Here is a 16,949-nt window from a genome sequence, read left to right on the forward strand (position 1 = left end):
GTCCCCCCCCCCCCCCCCCCCCACTGTATATTTAATATACAGATATAACAAATCACATTCAATTGGATATTTAACAGACCAAGAGGTCTGTAAGATACATTGCTTGTTAGGGTTTATAGGCCTTGTACACATTCTTTTATTTTATATGTATGGTTATAGAGGCATGGGAAACTCAAACGTCAATTTGGTTTTGAAGCATCAAACACATTTGATGCACAATACCAAGATCGCCAATCAGATTATTATACATGTCAATTGCTGGTGTCATCCGCCAACTTAAATACTTTGGAATACTGTAGAACACTTCGCCTGTAGTAGCTACCTTTTAGTAGTTACCATTAGTGCCTGCGTTCCAGTCCAGTGCGATCTGCAAGAATGCTGCAAGCACTATTTTTATCGATTGCACTGGACCAGAATTCAGGCACTAATGTGCTTGCGTTCCGGGTGCGGGCAATGACACTGTGGGCGGGGGGCATGGCAGCGGTGCCATTGACTTCAATACAACCCCAAGCCCCCTCCCGCCCCTGAACGCAGGAAGTCGGCCGGCTTGCATTCCAGTGCAGTCTAGATGTGCCGACATCCTGTCCTCCTGTCCTCCTCCTGGTGCTAATGTGGCCGGCGTTGCACACGGGGAGAGGTGTCCTGCCCCTTTCCGTCTGCGGCGTCTAACACATTCAGTAGGCAGCCACACGAGCACCGCGGGAGCATAGCTGTAGCTAGCTCCTTTTGCGCCCGAGGCAAGAAAAAAAACATGCCCCCACAACAGGCACCTGACATCACCCATCGCCCTGCCTCCAGGATTTTTATTTTTATTTTTTTACTATTTTTTATTTATTTTTTACTATTTCTTATTTAATTTTTTTTTAAACTATTGGGGGGCTTTGGGGAAACATTAGGGGTCTAAGCAGCCCCCTGATATTTCCCTTCTAAAATAGAAAAATAAATTGAGCACACAAAGTCCTCAATCTCTTTTTCTGCAGACTCTGTTCTAAATGAATGGAAAGCACAGAGGCTTCCCATTCATTCAGAAACTATTTACTATCATCCAGTTTCTGAATGGGGAGGAGCCTCTGTACAGACTGATCTCCCCATTCAGAATCCCATGAATGAACAGGAAGTGATGTAAAGCAGTTATTTGCAAACACTGGAGTGATCAGCTGATCGCTCCAGCGTTTGTCCTGCACAGAGGATTGGTACATATCGCTGATATGTACCGATCCTCCGCCGCTCGGCCACGCATAGGGGGGCTCAGCCAACAACTTCTCCTCTGGATCCCCGATGCTCTCCCAGGCAGAGGCAGCAGGGCATCTGAAGAGAAGTGAAGGAAGCACTTCAGCCGCGGCATAGTCGAGCGCTGAGGAGAGAGAGAGCCACTGGCTGTCAGATCCTGTCCGAGCGCTTCTCTCTCTCTCCTCACTGCTCAGCTATGCTGCTGTGATAGCGGCTCCCTCCTCCACCCCCCGCCGCTGGCTGCAGCGCTTCCTTCACTTCTTCTCGGATCCCCGCTGCATACAGATGGGGGAGAGCAGCGGGGATCCAGAGGAGAAGCCCCATGGCGGGAGGACAGGACATCGCGATCCACCAGTGATCGTTTTGCGATTGACTGGTGGATCGCAATCGACCTAATGGGCACCCCTGACCTAGATGAATTAAAAACCAGCAAACAGAATCACACCTACAACCTACTTAAAACCAAACTGGACAATCACAGTGTGGATTCCGGTGCCCCTTTAAACAGAGAGGACAAAAAGAAAGGCAGTTGATGTTCGCCAACTCAACAGCATGCTTAGTCCCTCTCAGGTGAGCTAAGCATGTATGTATTTACACAGCTAGGGAATTTAGAGATCACAAGGACCCAACAGTACCTCAGGAGAGGAGGCAGGAGAAGTTTAGAAAGACTGGGAGGAACGAGTAGCAAAAAAACAAAAAAAAAACCCGGCAAGAGGAATGAACCCATATCTTTAGATTAGTTATTGTATTTATAGGTTTACTTGTACACTTCATTATTGGGAGTGACGTATACATGCTATATGCCACAGATGCCAAGAAGTTTCTCTTTTCCTCTATTAGCGTACTTTGCCACCTATATGCAAATCATGTGATCCCCACTAGCATGTAGCAGTCTCATAGAGGAAAGCTGCTTCTTCAGATCACAGAGCAGGCTCTAATTGCAGAAATGCATTCACTGTGACTTCATATGCAGGGGGCACAGAAATGCGATACTTACTTTTGTCGGTGACAAGGGTAACACATTACATGCTTCCAAAAAGCAAGCTTTGCACAAAATTTTACTTTGGGCCAGATTGTAACTTGGGGGTCGTATGTTAGATATGCATGCAGAGGGATTCTGCAAAAAGCCATTCAAATTGTAGACTGGCCTTCTCTTCATTGTCTCCTCTATGTGGTCTACACACATGGGACTATGCATTTCTCACTTCTCTCTGTGGTTTTGCTCAGTGAATCTAACTGTAGATGAGTGTTTGCACACCTAACAGTTTATGACATGCAGCACATCATATGACTTCCTGTAGTTTACTCACCCTGCCATCTGCTGAAATATCTAAAAAGGCAGAAGCAGTGTAACATCAAAGCTTGCTAAATACAGTATGCATCTTTGATAATTGAGCTACAATAAGATACAGAGGTGTACCTAGAAATTGTAGGCCCTCCACAGTACAATTTTGATGAAGCTACTATGCAGAAAAAAATCTACAGTGCCACAGACTATGCATTGACACCTGACTACAGCTACTCCCAGTTTAGGATGAGGATTAAGCCAAATCGTTCATGTGTATCAGCACGAGTAAAGTAATTTGCACATTTTAATGCACAGAAGGGTAGCTAGAAGCATTTTATTAAACTGGGGTTGGGGAATTGATGAATTAAATAGAGGATAACTTTTTACAAAGGTCCCAAAAACAAATGAGCTGTGTAGCTGCTATGGCACTGGTAACACACCTGAAAAATGATCATGGTATTTAAAGGAGGATGGCTATGTTAAACTTTTAACGCTACAGTTTGCATGCTGTCTGTGCAGCTATAAAGTAGTATTAAACTCTCAAACTTTTTTTTCTAATAATGAATCCAGATCAAACATATATTCATTGCCTAGCAAAGTATTTCTTTAAACTTTTGCCCAAGCGCTTAGAGTAATCGGGGGGAATTGATGAGAACTGGAGCAGACAGAATCTGGAGCAGTTACCCATGGCAACCAATGAGCTTCTTTCTTCAGTTTGTTCAGTTAAGCTTTGAAAATGAAAGATAGAAGCTGATTGGTTGCCATGCACATCTGCTCCAGATTTTGTCTGCTCCAGTTTTGATAAATTCCCTTCACCATGGTCCCAAACAGCTGATTCCATCACACTCAGCTCAGCTTCCCTGAACTTTCCGTCCAGTACAAGATCACAAGGAGCAGAGCAGACCCCAGCACTATCCATCTACTAGCTTGTAGAAGGGAGGAGGGGGCAGCAGAGAGCAGAGGAGTGTCTTGCTTTGCTCTGCCTGTGTGTTTGTGGGGACACAAGGGTGTCTCCATAGGACCCTGCAAGGCAAATGAGCCACCCTAAAACAGGATAGCAGGGCCAGTGCTCAGGAGATCATCCAATTCTGCAGGAAACTCTTTAAACCATTAAGACGCATTATCCATTGTAAGTGATTTCATCAGCATATGAAAAAGGTTAAAAACCTTTTGACTTTAATATCACTTTACCTGCTGCACAGAAATCCAAAGAAAAATAATTCTCATCAGTGCAGGAGTGGTTAAATAGTTAGTCAGGTTGGAAAAAGACACATGTCCATCGAGTTCAACATATAGAGATATGAAAAAAAAAGCTAATGATGCTGGTAGTTCCCCAAATCCCCACTAGATGCTACTGTATCCTAGATGCAAGAGCTGCCGTAAGGTAGGAGTTTGAAGCCTCTTACCTCGGAGTCCTTCCTTCTAGCAACCGATCCATACCACTCATGGTGTGGTGGCTAGTGAAAGTAGAAGCTCTGGGAAGAGAAGAGGTATGAGCTTCTAGTGTTTGGAAGGAGTTTGTGGTTTTCTCTCTCCTGGGTCTTGGACGAAAAAGACAATGTAGCTGAGAGGTATCTTACCGGTAACTTACCATCTCCGGGAGGAAAGTGTATTGACTTCTCCCATGAAGAGAGGTAAGGCTGACTGAATTCTTACTAAGGGGAAATGCCTGGAAATTCAGTTACCCTCTGCTTGGGCACAGATCTCATTTCCCTCTTATCTCTTACCCAACTATGTTCAAGAATTTTACCGCCATTTCTCAAGATGGCTGTTTGTACATATCTTGTTTATTAAGTAAACATGCTTTCAAGAAGCCTGGTGTGGACTGTTGTCATTCTGTACTCTTGGGCAAGGGCTTATGCCTGGGGAAAGAAATGGGGAGCAAAGTCAGTAGACATAGCGGGCTGGATGGAGGGTGTAGGTTCTGGTCAGGCCAGGATGGGTCACTCTCAGGGTGTCCGCAGTCAGTGAAATCTAGCCGGCTGAGAAACAGTTAAGCTCATAGAACATAGCAAGTATGCATGCATTACACATGGTGGTCCCTCTATGCAAAAATCCCATTCTGGAAGCTGGGATGTGGCATAGCACTACAGTGGTTCCAAATTTGTTTGTTATGACACACCAAATTGTATCGTTAGTGCTAGTGATCAGATTATCAGGCACAGCATGCAACAAATGATGAAGGTGGATTATGGCAGAGAAACAGAGCAAACAGATTACTAAATTTAGGTAGACCTTTGTATGCATAGTTTTAGGAAATGAGAATGCACAGGAAATGTATAGTGCTTGTGAAGTAAGGTGCATTGGTGTCCACTCCTATTAATTATAAGCTCTGTTTTACTTTCCCTTTTTCTTCTTGTGACTAAATTGAAGTAAGCACTGGGTCACTTCAATTCAGCTCACTTTATTAAATTGGGCACAGACACGCAACCCCCAGGTATTTTAGCCCAGTACCAGCTTCACAAAAGATAACTGTAATTAAAGACAACTTGGAGAAGACATTTTTGGAAAGAGACACTTTTACATTCTAATACTCTCAGAAACAGTTTGTCAGATAGGTGATACTGTACTGTTCTCTAATGAAGCTAAACAGTAAATGACTCTTCCTTTATTTTCACATAAGGGAGTTATTTATATCTCTTGTTGCCTGAAATCTGCCAAGATATCTGTGTTTTGGCAGCAATGGACAGCATTTTGTTCTTCAGACTAATTAGGACAAGAAAAAAAAGGTTTCAAAATGCCCTTGTCCTCCTAATGCGTTCTGCATGACAAACTTTACTGAAATCTCGCCAAGCACATGTAGGATTAAATATGATAACACATTAATTGACTTCTCAGTTACAATAAATGGAGGTTTGTTGTATAAATTGAATGAGCGTATAATTTCACATCTTGCTTATGAGTTGTGATGATAAATAAATGTTTACTTTTACCCAACAAGCAAAGTATAATCAGTTTAAAAATAGCTTATATCATATTTATGACATAACCTGGATGGCACACTTCAGAACACTGCAGAGAGCTATAAAAGGAAAGGAGAGATGTTCCTCTGTTGGCACAAGTCAGTAAAATTAAAGGGTCACTTCATAGAGATTTATATTTCAGTTTTGTGTAGACTCAGGCAGGCTGAGTGACCTACTGGCTGTTTATATCTCATGGGAACTTAAATGGTGAGATTTCTGCATTATGGTTCCCCCCCCACCTCTATTGCCACGGTCGTTACTGGAGGGTCTCAGTCTCATTGTTGAACAATGCAGCAACTTAAAGCTTGGGGTCCTAGGTCTTTTTTCTTTTACTCTGTAGTATTGGAGGGTCCAGTTTCCAGTTTGCAGTTACTATGTGGCTACTTTGGTCATGTAAAGTAAATGGCAACCACACTCATCAATTATTAACCAGCTTTTAAAGTAAGGTGCACATGCAAGGGCTATAGACAGTACAAACACAAAAATTTCTCAGCACACTTACCAGATAGCCTGGGGGGAAAAAAAGCTTACACTGTTGTAACACAGTGTAAGCTTTTTTTAAAAAATAATTGAGTGTGGTTGCCATTTACCTTACATGTCCAAAGTAGCCACATAGTAACTGCAAACTGGACCCTCCAATACTCAAGAGGTTTTAGTTGCACAGCATTTGCAAAACATGTGGAAGCCACAATGCCTCGTCAAGGCTCCTTTGTTTAGTGTGGTCCCAACTCTAATCTATGAGAGCTTCCATCTTGGAAAATATGTAGCAAATTACAAATTGGGTGCAGGAACGTATGAAGGCAGCCCATTCCTCCTTAAAGGTACAGGGACACACCAAAAGCTCAGCATATCACAACAGCAGCTGAAGCCCCAAGTGTGTCCCAACACCAAATTGAACCAGTGAAGCAAATGGGAACCGCATGCATCGATTTTTAACCAGCTTGTAATGTGCACATGAAAGGGGTTCAACATTATACAAACATAAACTTTTCCAGCACACTCACCAACCATCCTGCAAAAAAAAGCTTACACAGTCTCACAACTTATGTTAAAAACAGAGGTTTTAGATTTGGTGTGATTTGCAGGCTAGCGGGTAAGTGTGCTGGGAAATTTTAGTGTTTGTACCTTATGACATGGATGCTGGCCACTGGCTGTTGGAAGAGCTCATCACAGTGTCCTATGTGCACTGGCAAAAAAATTGTTTCGTTTCGTTTTGATTCGGATTTTGTGTTATTTCGTTTTTCAGGATTCGGGTGTGAAAGTCGATTCGGAATTCGGATTCGGACGAAATTCATTAGCGGTAGTTCGTTTGCACGTTCGTTTCGTTTTGTTTCTTCTTCGTTTCGTTCACTCGTTCATTGCAGCAAAATGACACTTGAGGGGGAAAAAATGTTTTTCTCCTTCTCTAATGTCACTTTGCTCCAATGAACGAACGGACGAAACGAATAAGAAACGAAAATGAAACGAACGGTCGAACGAACTACCACTAATGAATTTCGGAAACAGATATTCGGATTCGTTTGCATTTGTTATATTTGTAATTCGGATACATCCGAATGTCCGAATTTCCGAAAAGTTGTCCGAATTTCGATTCGGAACTAAACGAATTGCACATGTCTAGTGTCCTTAAGCATCCAGGAGTGACGTCACACACGAGGTGAACACACGACCAATTCCCAGACCAGTGAAGAGTATGTAGAGCAGCTTTAGACCCCCTGGTCACTGGTACCTGAAGAGATCCCCCGACTGATGATACTGGATTTAATTAAATGATTACTGTAGTGGATTACTTGGGGAGTTGGCCAGGATTTTTTTTGTTGCATGGAGATGGGCTTTAATAATTATGAAAAAGTTGGCACAGGATAGCTAAAAATACCTTGAATATTTTAGAGCAGTCAGGCCTCACTCATGGGTATAAAAAATGTTATCCGTCACAGAATGTAAATGGCAAGGGGTGCTAAAGTCTATCTACAGCGAAGGCGGCTGGGAAGGGGGGTTAGTTGGTGGTGACGTTACGCCATCCTTTGCAGGCTCTGCATCTCTCTGCAGAGATTATACATCAAGTCCCAGAGAGAGACAAAATCTCATCTTAGGCCCCGTTCACACCAGGGCGGTTTGTTCAGCACTTAAACGCACAGAAAACAAAATCCCATGTATTCCTATGGGGGCCGTTCACGCAAACACGCTGAATTGTGCTTTATAATACACCTGTGGCTTGGAATAGTCCCTGAGCTTCTTTTGTAGCACTGATCAGATCGTTTTGCTTCATAGACCTCAATGGAAATGCGCTGATCAGCGCGTTTCTGCGCTTTTAAAGCGAGTCTCAGTGCGTTTTTGCAGCTGAGACTGGTTTTCATTGCATAACTGAAAACAAGCTTAAAAACACTCTGACATATGAACAGAAAACATGTGTAAAACGCTCTGAAACTTCAATAAAAAACGCACACAAACACGCTTTAAAGAAGCGTTTAAAATGCACTGAAACACAGTTGCCCTGGCGTGAATGGGGCCTTAAACAGTCCTAACCCACTGTAAAATTTCCTGTCACCTCCTGTTCTGGTGATAACAGTAAAACTTGGGGTTTTTCCACTACTGTCTATTCTTTTGATGATAATCCCCAGCTGTGACTGAGACAGCAATAAAACCCTCACAGAAGCTCCAACCCTTCTCTATTCTTGCTAACTTTTCAGGGTGAATCAAAGGCAGATTCAGTGTAAGAGTTTTGTCAATAGGGATAATGATGATGATCAGTTGGTAAACAGTGCGTTCAAAACAATCAATAGATCATTATTGATCATTGAACATAGATGAGGTGTGGAAAATGTGGGCTAAAATAAGTAAGTGGATGAGGCCTGTGCTGAGGAATTTATCCCCGTGGTACGTGTAAATGTGTTTGCAGTAATTGTACACCAAAAAATAGGAGGCTCCATGTAAAACAACAACAACAACAACAACAACAAAAAGACTTTACTGGAGTAACACTTTATGGGTCTGTGTTGATGATGGGAGAACGCAGCTTGCTTCAGGTGCATTATACTTGCGCATGACATCAGTTTGAGATACTTCTGAGATCATTTAGGCCTCGTTCACACTAGACACAGTGCGTTCCGGCCCGATTCTGTCTGGAACGCACTGCATCGCATTGAGGCCGGCTCACTATGTTGTGGGGCAGTAGTGTGATCGGCTGCATAGGAACTCAAGGGACCCCCTTCTGCCCCACAACATAGTGAGCTGGCTGCAATGTGATGCAGTGCGTTCCAGCCAGGATTGGGCTAGGACGCACTGTGTCTAGTGTGAACGAGGTCTTACAGTTTATTGACAAGTACATTTGACCCGCAGTTGACCACCTTCTAAGCTGAATCAACCTGCTTTGAACTGCTTTAGCACTCAAATTGACTGGTGGGGGGGAGAAGAAGTTCCTAAGCTTCACAGGCCCTAAGGAAAAGCCTGCTGCTGAAATTTCTCAGGATAGCATGGATTATCAAGCACATGCTTGATATGATGTACTGTACCTAGTACAGTACATTATAATGGACTAGATGTACTCTGTCTTGCCCCTAAATTTAATATTGCTGTGTGTTGTTTTAAAAGCTATTACACATTAAACATTGTAACATTGGAAGGTGAAACGTTAACTTTAACTATACAGTATATACCCAGATTGCCGGTCGGGATAATGGAAAGGCAGGACAAAGTAAGGGCTCATGCACATGGGTGAAAGTACAGGCATATAGGCATACAGTGTAATATACACCTGTATTTGTGATGCACAGGGGCTCTGACTTTTCTGTCCATACATTTCTATGGACAGAAAAACGCATCAGATAGGGCTGCCTATATGCAACATGCCTATACTCCTGCATTTGCACCCGTGTGCATGAGTCCTAGTAGATTCACTTTAATGCCCCCCTTCCCAACAGCACATAGTTACCTTCATTTTGCTCCTCTTCTACATTGTTCAGCTGCCAGGAGCAAGGAAAGTAAGCCCTATATGTATTTCAAGACACTCTAGTGGGACCATCTTCATGTGCTAGTGCTGGACCCATTACCTAGCACCATGGCTGTCACATAAGCAGAATGAAAATAAGTCACATCCTCTTCCATACCAGGCATTGTTCTTTGCTGTTGTCAACTGAATGGACACGGGGAGAGTGAAGACAAGGTGATTTTATTTTCCCGGAGGGCATCAAAGCAAATCAGTTGTTTTACCCTCTATGAGCAAATCACAGGTTTGCTTTACTGTAGATAGAGAAGGAGGCAAGTGATTGCTTGAGAAGTGTGGGTTAAAGGAATCAGTTGTGCTGGATTGGCAATACAAAGGCTGATTAGGTTGCAGTGAAAACATTGTAGTCTTTGACAAGAATTCTCCTAAATATCATGTGCATCTTAAATTATTTGTGAAGACACTAGAATAGTAAGATATGATTCAATTCACATTTACCTTTTTAAAAAAGATTATTCACCTCTTTTATACATTTTATTTGGTGGTCATGTGACCACACAGCCTCCTTTACCTCCCTCTTTCTCACAGAGGGGTGCATGTTTATTTAGTATGTGGCCAGGCAATGTTTCCACCTCCAGCAAAAATGACAATGCCTATGAATCAGTGAAGATAAGGAGCGGGGCTGGGGTGATGCTGCTGCAGTAGGTGTGGCCCTCTACCTACATTCACAGTGGCAAGGCCTGTTATTCAGTGGAGAGAAGGGGCGGGGTTGAAGTTATGAATCTCTATTCACAGTGATATGGCCTGCCAATCAGTGGAAAAAGGGGCAGGGTTGGAGTTATGCTGCTGCAGGGGGTGTGGCCATCCACTGCCATTCATAGTGACAATGCTTGTCAATCAGTGGAGATGAGAGGCGCCGTCTGAGTTAAGCTGCTGCAGTGGGTGTGACCCTCCACCTCCATTCACAGTAACAAGGCCTGTCAATCAGGGGAGAGAAGGGGAGGGGATGGAGTTATGCTGCCCCAGTAGGTGTGACCTCCACCTTTATCCACAGTAACAATGCTTCCAGGGAAGAAAACTGGCCATGCCAGGACAGATCTGCATCCGTGGTTGGCGCAGTCATTTTAAAAAATGGAAATAAAGGGAACTAGCAAAATCACCAGGTATTTAGAAGCAGCATACAAAATAAAAACCTTCCAGGCTACCTTTAATAAAAGTACATGAATGACCACACACATATATGTTCTTAAATTCTTAATTTTGGGGGTAACATATAATTTAAATTATTCTTAGAATTAACCCAAATACGTTTCATGCTGTAAAGAAAAGCCATTAGAAACCCTTTCTACCACAATGTCTCCTGTGTAACACTTATTTACTCCTAACATTTTAAAATCAGGTATTTAGGTTGTCACACATCTTTTAAATATTTACAAGCAAAATTTGAAACATTAACACAACACAACTGTGACACCAGCAGATATTTTTATTCCAATGTATAATTCTGATAGAAAGGCGAGCATACGTTTCCTGCCAGCCGTCCTCACTTTTGTGGCATTGTTTAGATTTTGATACATACAAAGATATGAACGTACAAGGTTGTAGATATACTTTGGACAGATCTTCATCAGCATTCATTTTCTTTACTATATAGGGCCAGATATGTTGGTGTGGTGCTTTGTCTAAGAAATACAAGCATTGTTGTAATGGTGCATCAAATCAAAACCAGAAGGAAAGCCACAACAGTGATATTTCTGAGAGAATGGTCATGTCTGGAATGTGATTGTGGATACACTGCTTCCTGAACAGAACACAGCTGCTTCTACTTTTTACTGCAGACAGGAAGCTGAACTAAAGGTGCCAATAAAGTATGATGAAGTGAGACCAATGCTGAGCTCATCAGATAACAAATAATAAACTGATAAATAAGTGGAGCATATTACATGTGAAATATACCGATGACTACACTTACTGGAACTCTTATTTGACCAGCTGATAAATCAGGGTCACAAAGTTTAACTTGGAGATACACTTTACAGGTGAAACTCGAATAATTAGAATATCGTGCAAACGTAATGGCAGTAATTGCTGCAAAAGGGGCCCAAACCAAGTACTGAGTACATATGCATGCTTGTACTTTTCAGAGGTCCGATATTGTTCTATGTACAATCCTTGTTTTATTGATTGCATGTAATAATCTAATTTTCTGAGATTGTGGATCTGGGTTTTCATGAGCTGTAAGCCATAATCATCACAATTATGACAAATCACGGCTTGAACTATCTTGCTTTGCATGTAATGAGTCTATCTCATATATTAGTTTCCCCTTTTAAGTTGCATTAGTGAAATGAACTTTGCACGATATTCTAATTATTCGAGTTTCACCTGTAAAGTGTATTTTAACTTTTGCAGCCAAATTGGGATAACTCCAATGCTATATGCCACCTTTCACATAGCATAACTTAAAGCAGAACTCCGGGCAAAAGGGTTAAGTGCTTGTTTTTGTCTAGGTGCTAAAATAACCAAGTTATACTCGCCTGATCCTCTGAGTCGGCCTGCTCTTAGAGAAGTCTCTGGAGCCTCTCTTCCCTTTTGCTGCAGTGGTCTAAGGCTCCTTGAGTCATTACATTCAATACACTGTGTATAGAACGTGAGGACACCGATCCCTGTGGGGGGAGGCTTTAGGGATTAGCAGCTAGCTGGCTTTGCAGTTTGGGTGAGTGTAACTTTTTTTTTTAGCTCCTAGTCTATTTGACACCAATGCAGATGTGTCTGCACATGGGCACAGTGAGGCATGTTTAAATACCTGCCTCATGCATGCCCACGCATGACCTTGTACGAAAAACCATGCTCCAAAACATGCATGTGTGTGCCTGTGCCTCCACCTGCCCAGGCTAGTGCAACTTTTATGATGAGTATGGTCTAGATAAAAAAAATTAGTTTTCAAATATTTTTCTATTTTTTTATAATATAAAAAATAGCATGTGAATATTTAATGTTTTCATTATATAAAGCTTTGTATCCTTATTTGCTTTGCTGAGAGAAGCCTGTTGTTTCCATACACACAAGTGAGAGAGTCAGAGGTGACTCATCGCAATTTTTAGTGGGCTTTTAGAAAGTTCACTAAGGACAGACAGGAAAACAGTTTCTGCTATTTCTTCAGAAAACATATAATGCTCAGGGAATCCTTTGTCATAGGAAGTAAATAGTGGTTTGTAAAACATAACCTGTAAATAAAAAAATATACAGTACATATAAAACATCAGTTTAAAAACAAAAAAAAACATAAAGACAAGCCAAGTGAAATTTCTAACATTAGTCTGATATTTCTGGATAACTGGGCTGGGTTTATGCATAGCCAACACAGGCAATGACCAAAAGCGTCAGAGCTGCCGGGACGGCACGTCAATCCACACATGATGTTGCTGACAAACGGTAACAGTCTAATGTTTACCAATGTAATCCAATTAGTTCATCATGGGTGCTGTGTCTGCATAGTTTGTATATTTGTGTTAGTGGAATAGTGTATAGTGTACTTCATCCATTCTGGCTCCATACACCTAGAACTATATTTTTCAGTCTATCTGCCCAGAGGCTCGGCATCTTGTGTGGGGATAACATCTGATCTTATTAAGCTGTCCATACACTGCTTAGATTTTCGAAAGAACTGTCATACAAAAGAAATATATTTCGTATGAACGTTCATTCAGAAATCTACTAGCACAGCTTTAGAGCGATGCTAAGGTCAGTCAACTGCCGGAGAACTCCGCATGACAGCTGGCCTAGGGGGCAGGAAGTAAAATCCAGCTCAGATAGCATTAACTGCTCACTGAATAATTTCACTTACCCAAAGCTGATTTTTAACATACTTGCATAATTCAGAATTGACAATAGTCTACCCTGTTAAGGTCTGGGTAATGTAGTGGGGCATAGCTGCATGCAGTATACCTGCATGATAGGTGCATTCTATTGCTTTCCAGTCCTTCAAGATATGTGTGATATGTACTGTTCTGCAGCATTAACCAAAACTTTCATAACCCTATGAATTAGGCCCCTGAACAATGTGTCCCTAAATGTTGACATATGCTGATGGTTGTCCTATCTCAGTGTATACTAAACATATAAAGGCTCAAAAATGTGTTTTGTTTAGACCCCTTTGTATTGGTCCTCTTAGTCCATTCTGGTCTTCTTAGTCAGTACTGGTCCTCTTAGGGGTCTATTCACAAAGCTGCCGAGGGCAGCCGAGTGAATGACCGATCAGAAGTGAAGTGAGCCGAACACTGTTCGGCTATTCACTTCAGGCTGGTACGGCTGATTTCAGCCGTACATCGGCTTGCTTCGTGTGGCTTCGGATCAGCCGAACATGCTCAGCATGTTCGGCTGATCCGAAGTGCAGAAGGAGTTCGACTCAGCCGAAACCAATGCTGATGGTAGCCTTTCCTTATTCGGTACTGGGCCCTTGTGTTCCCGCTACATAAGCTATAGTGGTTCTTCCTTAACCCCTTCGTGACTGATGACGTACAGTGTACGTCGCCAGCATCGGGGCTGTTTAAACAGACATAGCCGCTGGGACTCTGTTTAAACTTGTAAAGCCGACTGTCGGCTTTACAACAGAAGCGATTCTGGTGACTTACCTGTCGTCAGATCGCTTCTGTGTCCCGAAGAAGGGGCCGCCCCCCCGCCGGACACCCCCGCCGTGCATCCCATTGTCCCTCCTACGGGCCCGGGACCGGCGTCCTTGGTGTCCACGGAGTACCTGTCACCACCATCTTGTAAGCTTGTAAGCCCTCCCATGTGATAGCAGTGAAAGTAAAGTAAAAAAAAAACGTTTTTTAAATGTAAATAAAATAAATCTAATAATAATTGGAAAAATGTAAAAGTCCCCCGCCCCCATGAGCACGCACGTTGCCACGTAAACACGCGTCGGGTGCGCCTACGTATGAAAACGACGAACGCGCTACACATGTTGGGTATCGCCCCGCACGCCGGAGTGAGAGCAATAATTGTAGGACCAGTATTTTGGGGTATCTCTAATTTGATGACCTGTGGGGGCTTTTAAAGCGTCTTCTATGGACTTTTTGGGGTACTGCAGTTTTTCGCCGTTTCACGGACGCACGCAATTTGTAACCTGGGCATGTTGGGTATCGTTTTACTCGCTGTAACCTCATCTTTTATATTTCATTAAAAAAATGGGTATTTTGGGGCATTTACTTAACTACAATGGTTATGCTGTCACTTGGCATTTACTAAACAATTACAGAATGAACCATGAGAAATTGAAATTCTGTATGAAAGTATAACTTGTGCTCATTAAAAAAAACTCTAATTAAAAAATAGTAGGTTTTAAAGAATTTAAGGATGTAAGGAAAAGTATTTCTCTTCTTTCTAGTTTCAGTTAAATTTAGGGAAAAGGAAAGAAAGTTAATTTCTAATATATGGAGAAGATGTGTTTAAATGACATTCATTTTTATACTGACAAGCTGCATGCTATTTCACATTTGCCGTTATGTAAATTAGAGCTCCAATTAATGCTTTTTTTAATACTGTATACAGTATAGACATATATCCTGATGTCCCGATACCATTCTTTCAAGACCAAGTACAAGTATTTTCTCTCAGGTACTTGTCGATACCAATTACCGATACTTTTTCTTAAATGGACATGGGAAATCTTTTTCTAAAACAATACAGACTAATAATTTTAGGGCAGTTTCTTTTTAATTACTAAGAACTGTAACTCATTTCATGATTATTCAGCAGTGTAGAATGGCAACCAGCAATAGTGGGTTACAGATCCATCAATCCATGATTATACAGCAATAGAGAATGGCAACTGGCTATAGAGGAATAAAAATCGCAGCAATCCATGATTATTTAGCAATGGAGAATGGCAACCAGCAATCATGGATTGCTGAGATTTGTAGTCCTCTATAGCCAGTTGCCATTCTCTATTGCTGTATAGTGATTGATTATACAGCAATGGAGAATGGCAACCGGCTATAGAGAACTACAGATCCAATAAATCCATGATTATGCAGCAATTTTATAGGGGTGTGCAGATTGCTCCATTGCTGCGTTTGGGTCTTACCAGGGCTGCGTGCAGATCTCACCAGGGCTGTGTTTGGTTCTCACCAGGGCTGTGGGCAGATTTGACTAGGGCTGCGTTTGGGTATCACCAGAGATGCGTGCAGATCTCCCCAGGGCTACATTTGGGTCTCACCAGGGCGGTGTTTGAGTCTCACCAGGGCGGTGTTTGAGTCTCACCAGGGCGGTGTTTGAGTCTCACCAGGGCGGTGTTTGGGTCTCACCAGGGCGGTGTTTGGGTCTCACCAGGGCGGTGTTTGGGTCTCACCAGGGCGGTGTTTGGGTCTCACCAGGGCGGTGTTTGGGTCTCACCAGGGCTGTGTTTGGGTCTAACCAGGGCTGTGTTTGAGTCTCATTAGGGCTGCATTTGGGTCTCGCCAGGGCTGTGTTTGGGACTCACCAGGGCTGCGTTTGGGTCTCACCAGGGCATACAAATTATATATATTAACATTGTGTAAATGGTGAGATTTGCAATGTGGATGACAAATATGTGGGGTGAATCAAGACAACTGCATTCTTTCATTTATGTGACCAGTCTTTACTTCCGTCACGTATGAATGCAAACAGAAAGGAATGTTTAACAAGCCTTCTATAACTAATCTGGTAATTAAGAACAAATGACATATCTGCTCATCATGTGATTGCTACTTTCTAAATATAGAGTTAAAATACTAGTGAAAAAATGTGTCATTGACTTTCTAAATGCAATTAATGTGACACTAGAGAAAACAAGCTTATGGTGTAGAGTAACTTTTTTCATATCATAGTACGTTTGTGACAAGTTTACCAGCAGACATGTATTTTATCACAGATCATTTTGAAAAAGAAATATCAAACACTGATAAGGCTACAGATGGGTAGTAATATTCAGATTTGCTTCCTATTGCCCTGGACTCTATTTAGACAGCAGACATGCAGACTTAAGCTGACCATACATTGTTAGATTTTTCATATGAACGATAATAAGAAAAATCTTGTCAGGGCATCCGATAATGCCATCAGAGACATGTAGAATGTCATTTGAAATTTTGTTTCATTTTAACATTCACTTTGGGAACGACATTCAGAAACATTTGCAGGGTCAATGGATTGCAAATTGTGTGTTAATAGACCCTGTGTGGTCTTGAAACTTTGCTTTGTCTGACACTATCAATGAACATCTATAAAGGCATTATTGGTTGAAGATCCTTGGTGTGCTGGTGACATATTTATTTGTTTATAAATAGACCCCATAATGTTGCAATTATGTGACCCAGTGCTGCCTAAAATATAGTACACAGCAGAATGTAAATAGAAAAGTTGCCCTGCCATTTACTAAAAATGGTTACTTACCAGTCTTTACTGGGAGTTACTGGGCAGTTACTGGGAGTAGAACGCTGATTGTTACCTGTGTCTTTTAAAGGGCAGCCATGGTGCTTTCTGTGGTCTTTTTTTTTTTTTT

This window comes from Nanorana parkeri, unplaced genomic scaffold (genome assembly GCF_000935625.1).
Source record: "Nanorana parkeri isolate BGI_ZX_2015 unplaced genomic scaffold, ASM93562v1 scaffold1305, whole genome shotgun sequence".
NCBI classification, from domain to species: Eukaryota; Metazoa; Chordata; class Amphibia; order Anura; family Dicroglossidae; genus Nanorana; species Nanorana parkeri.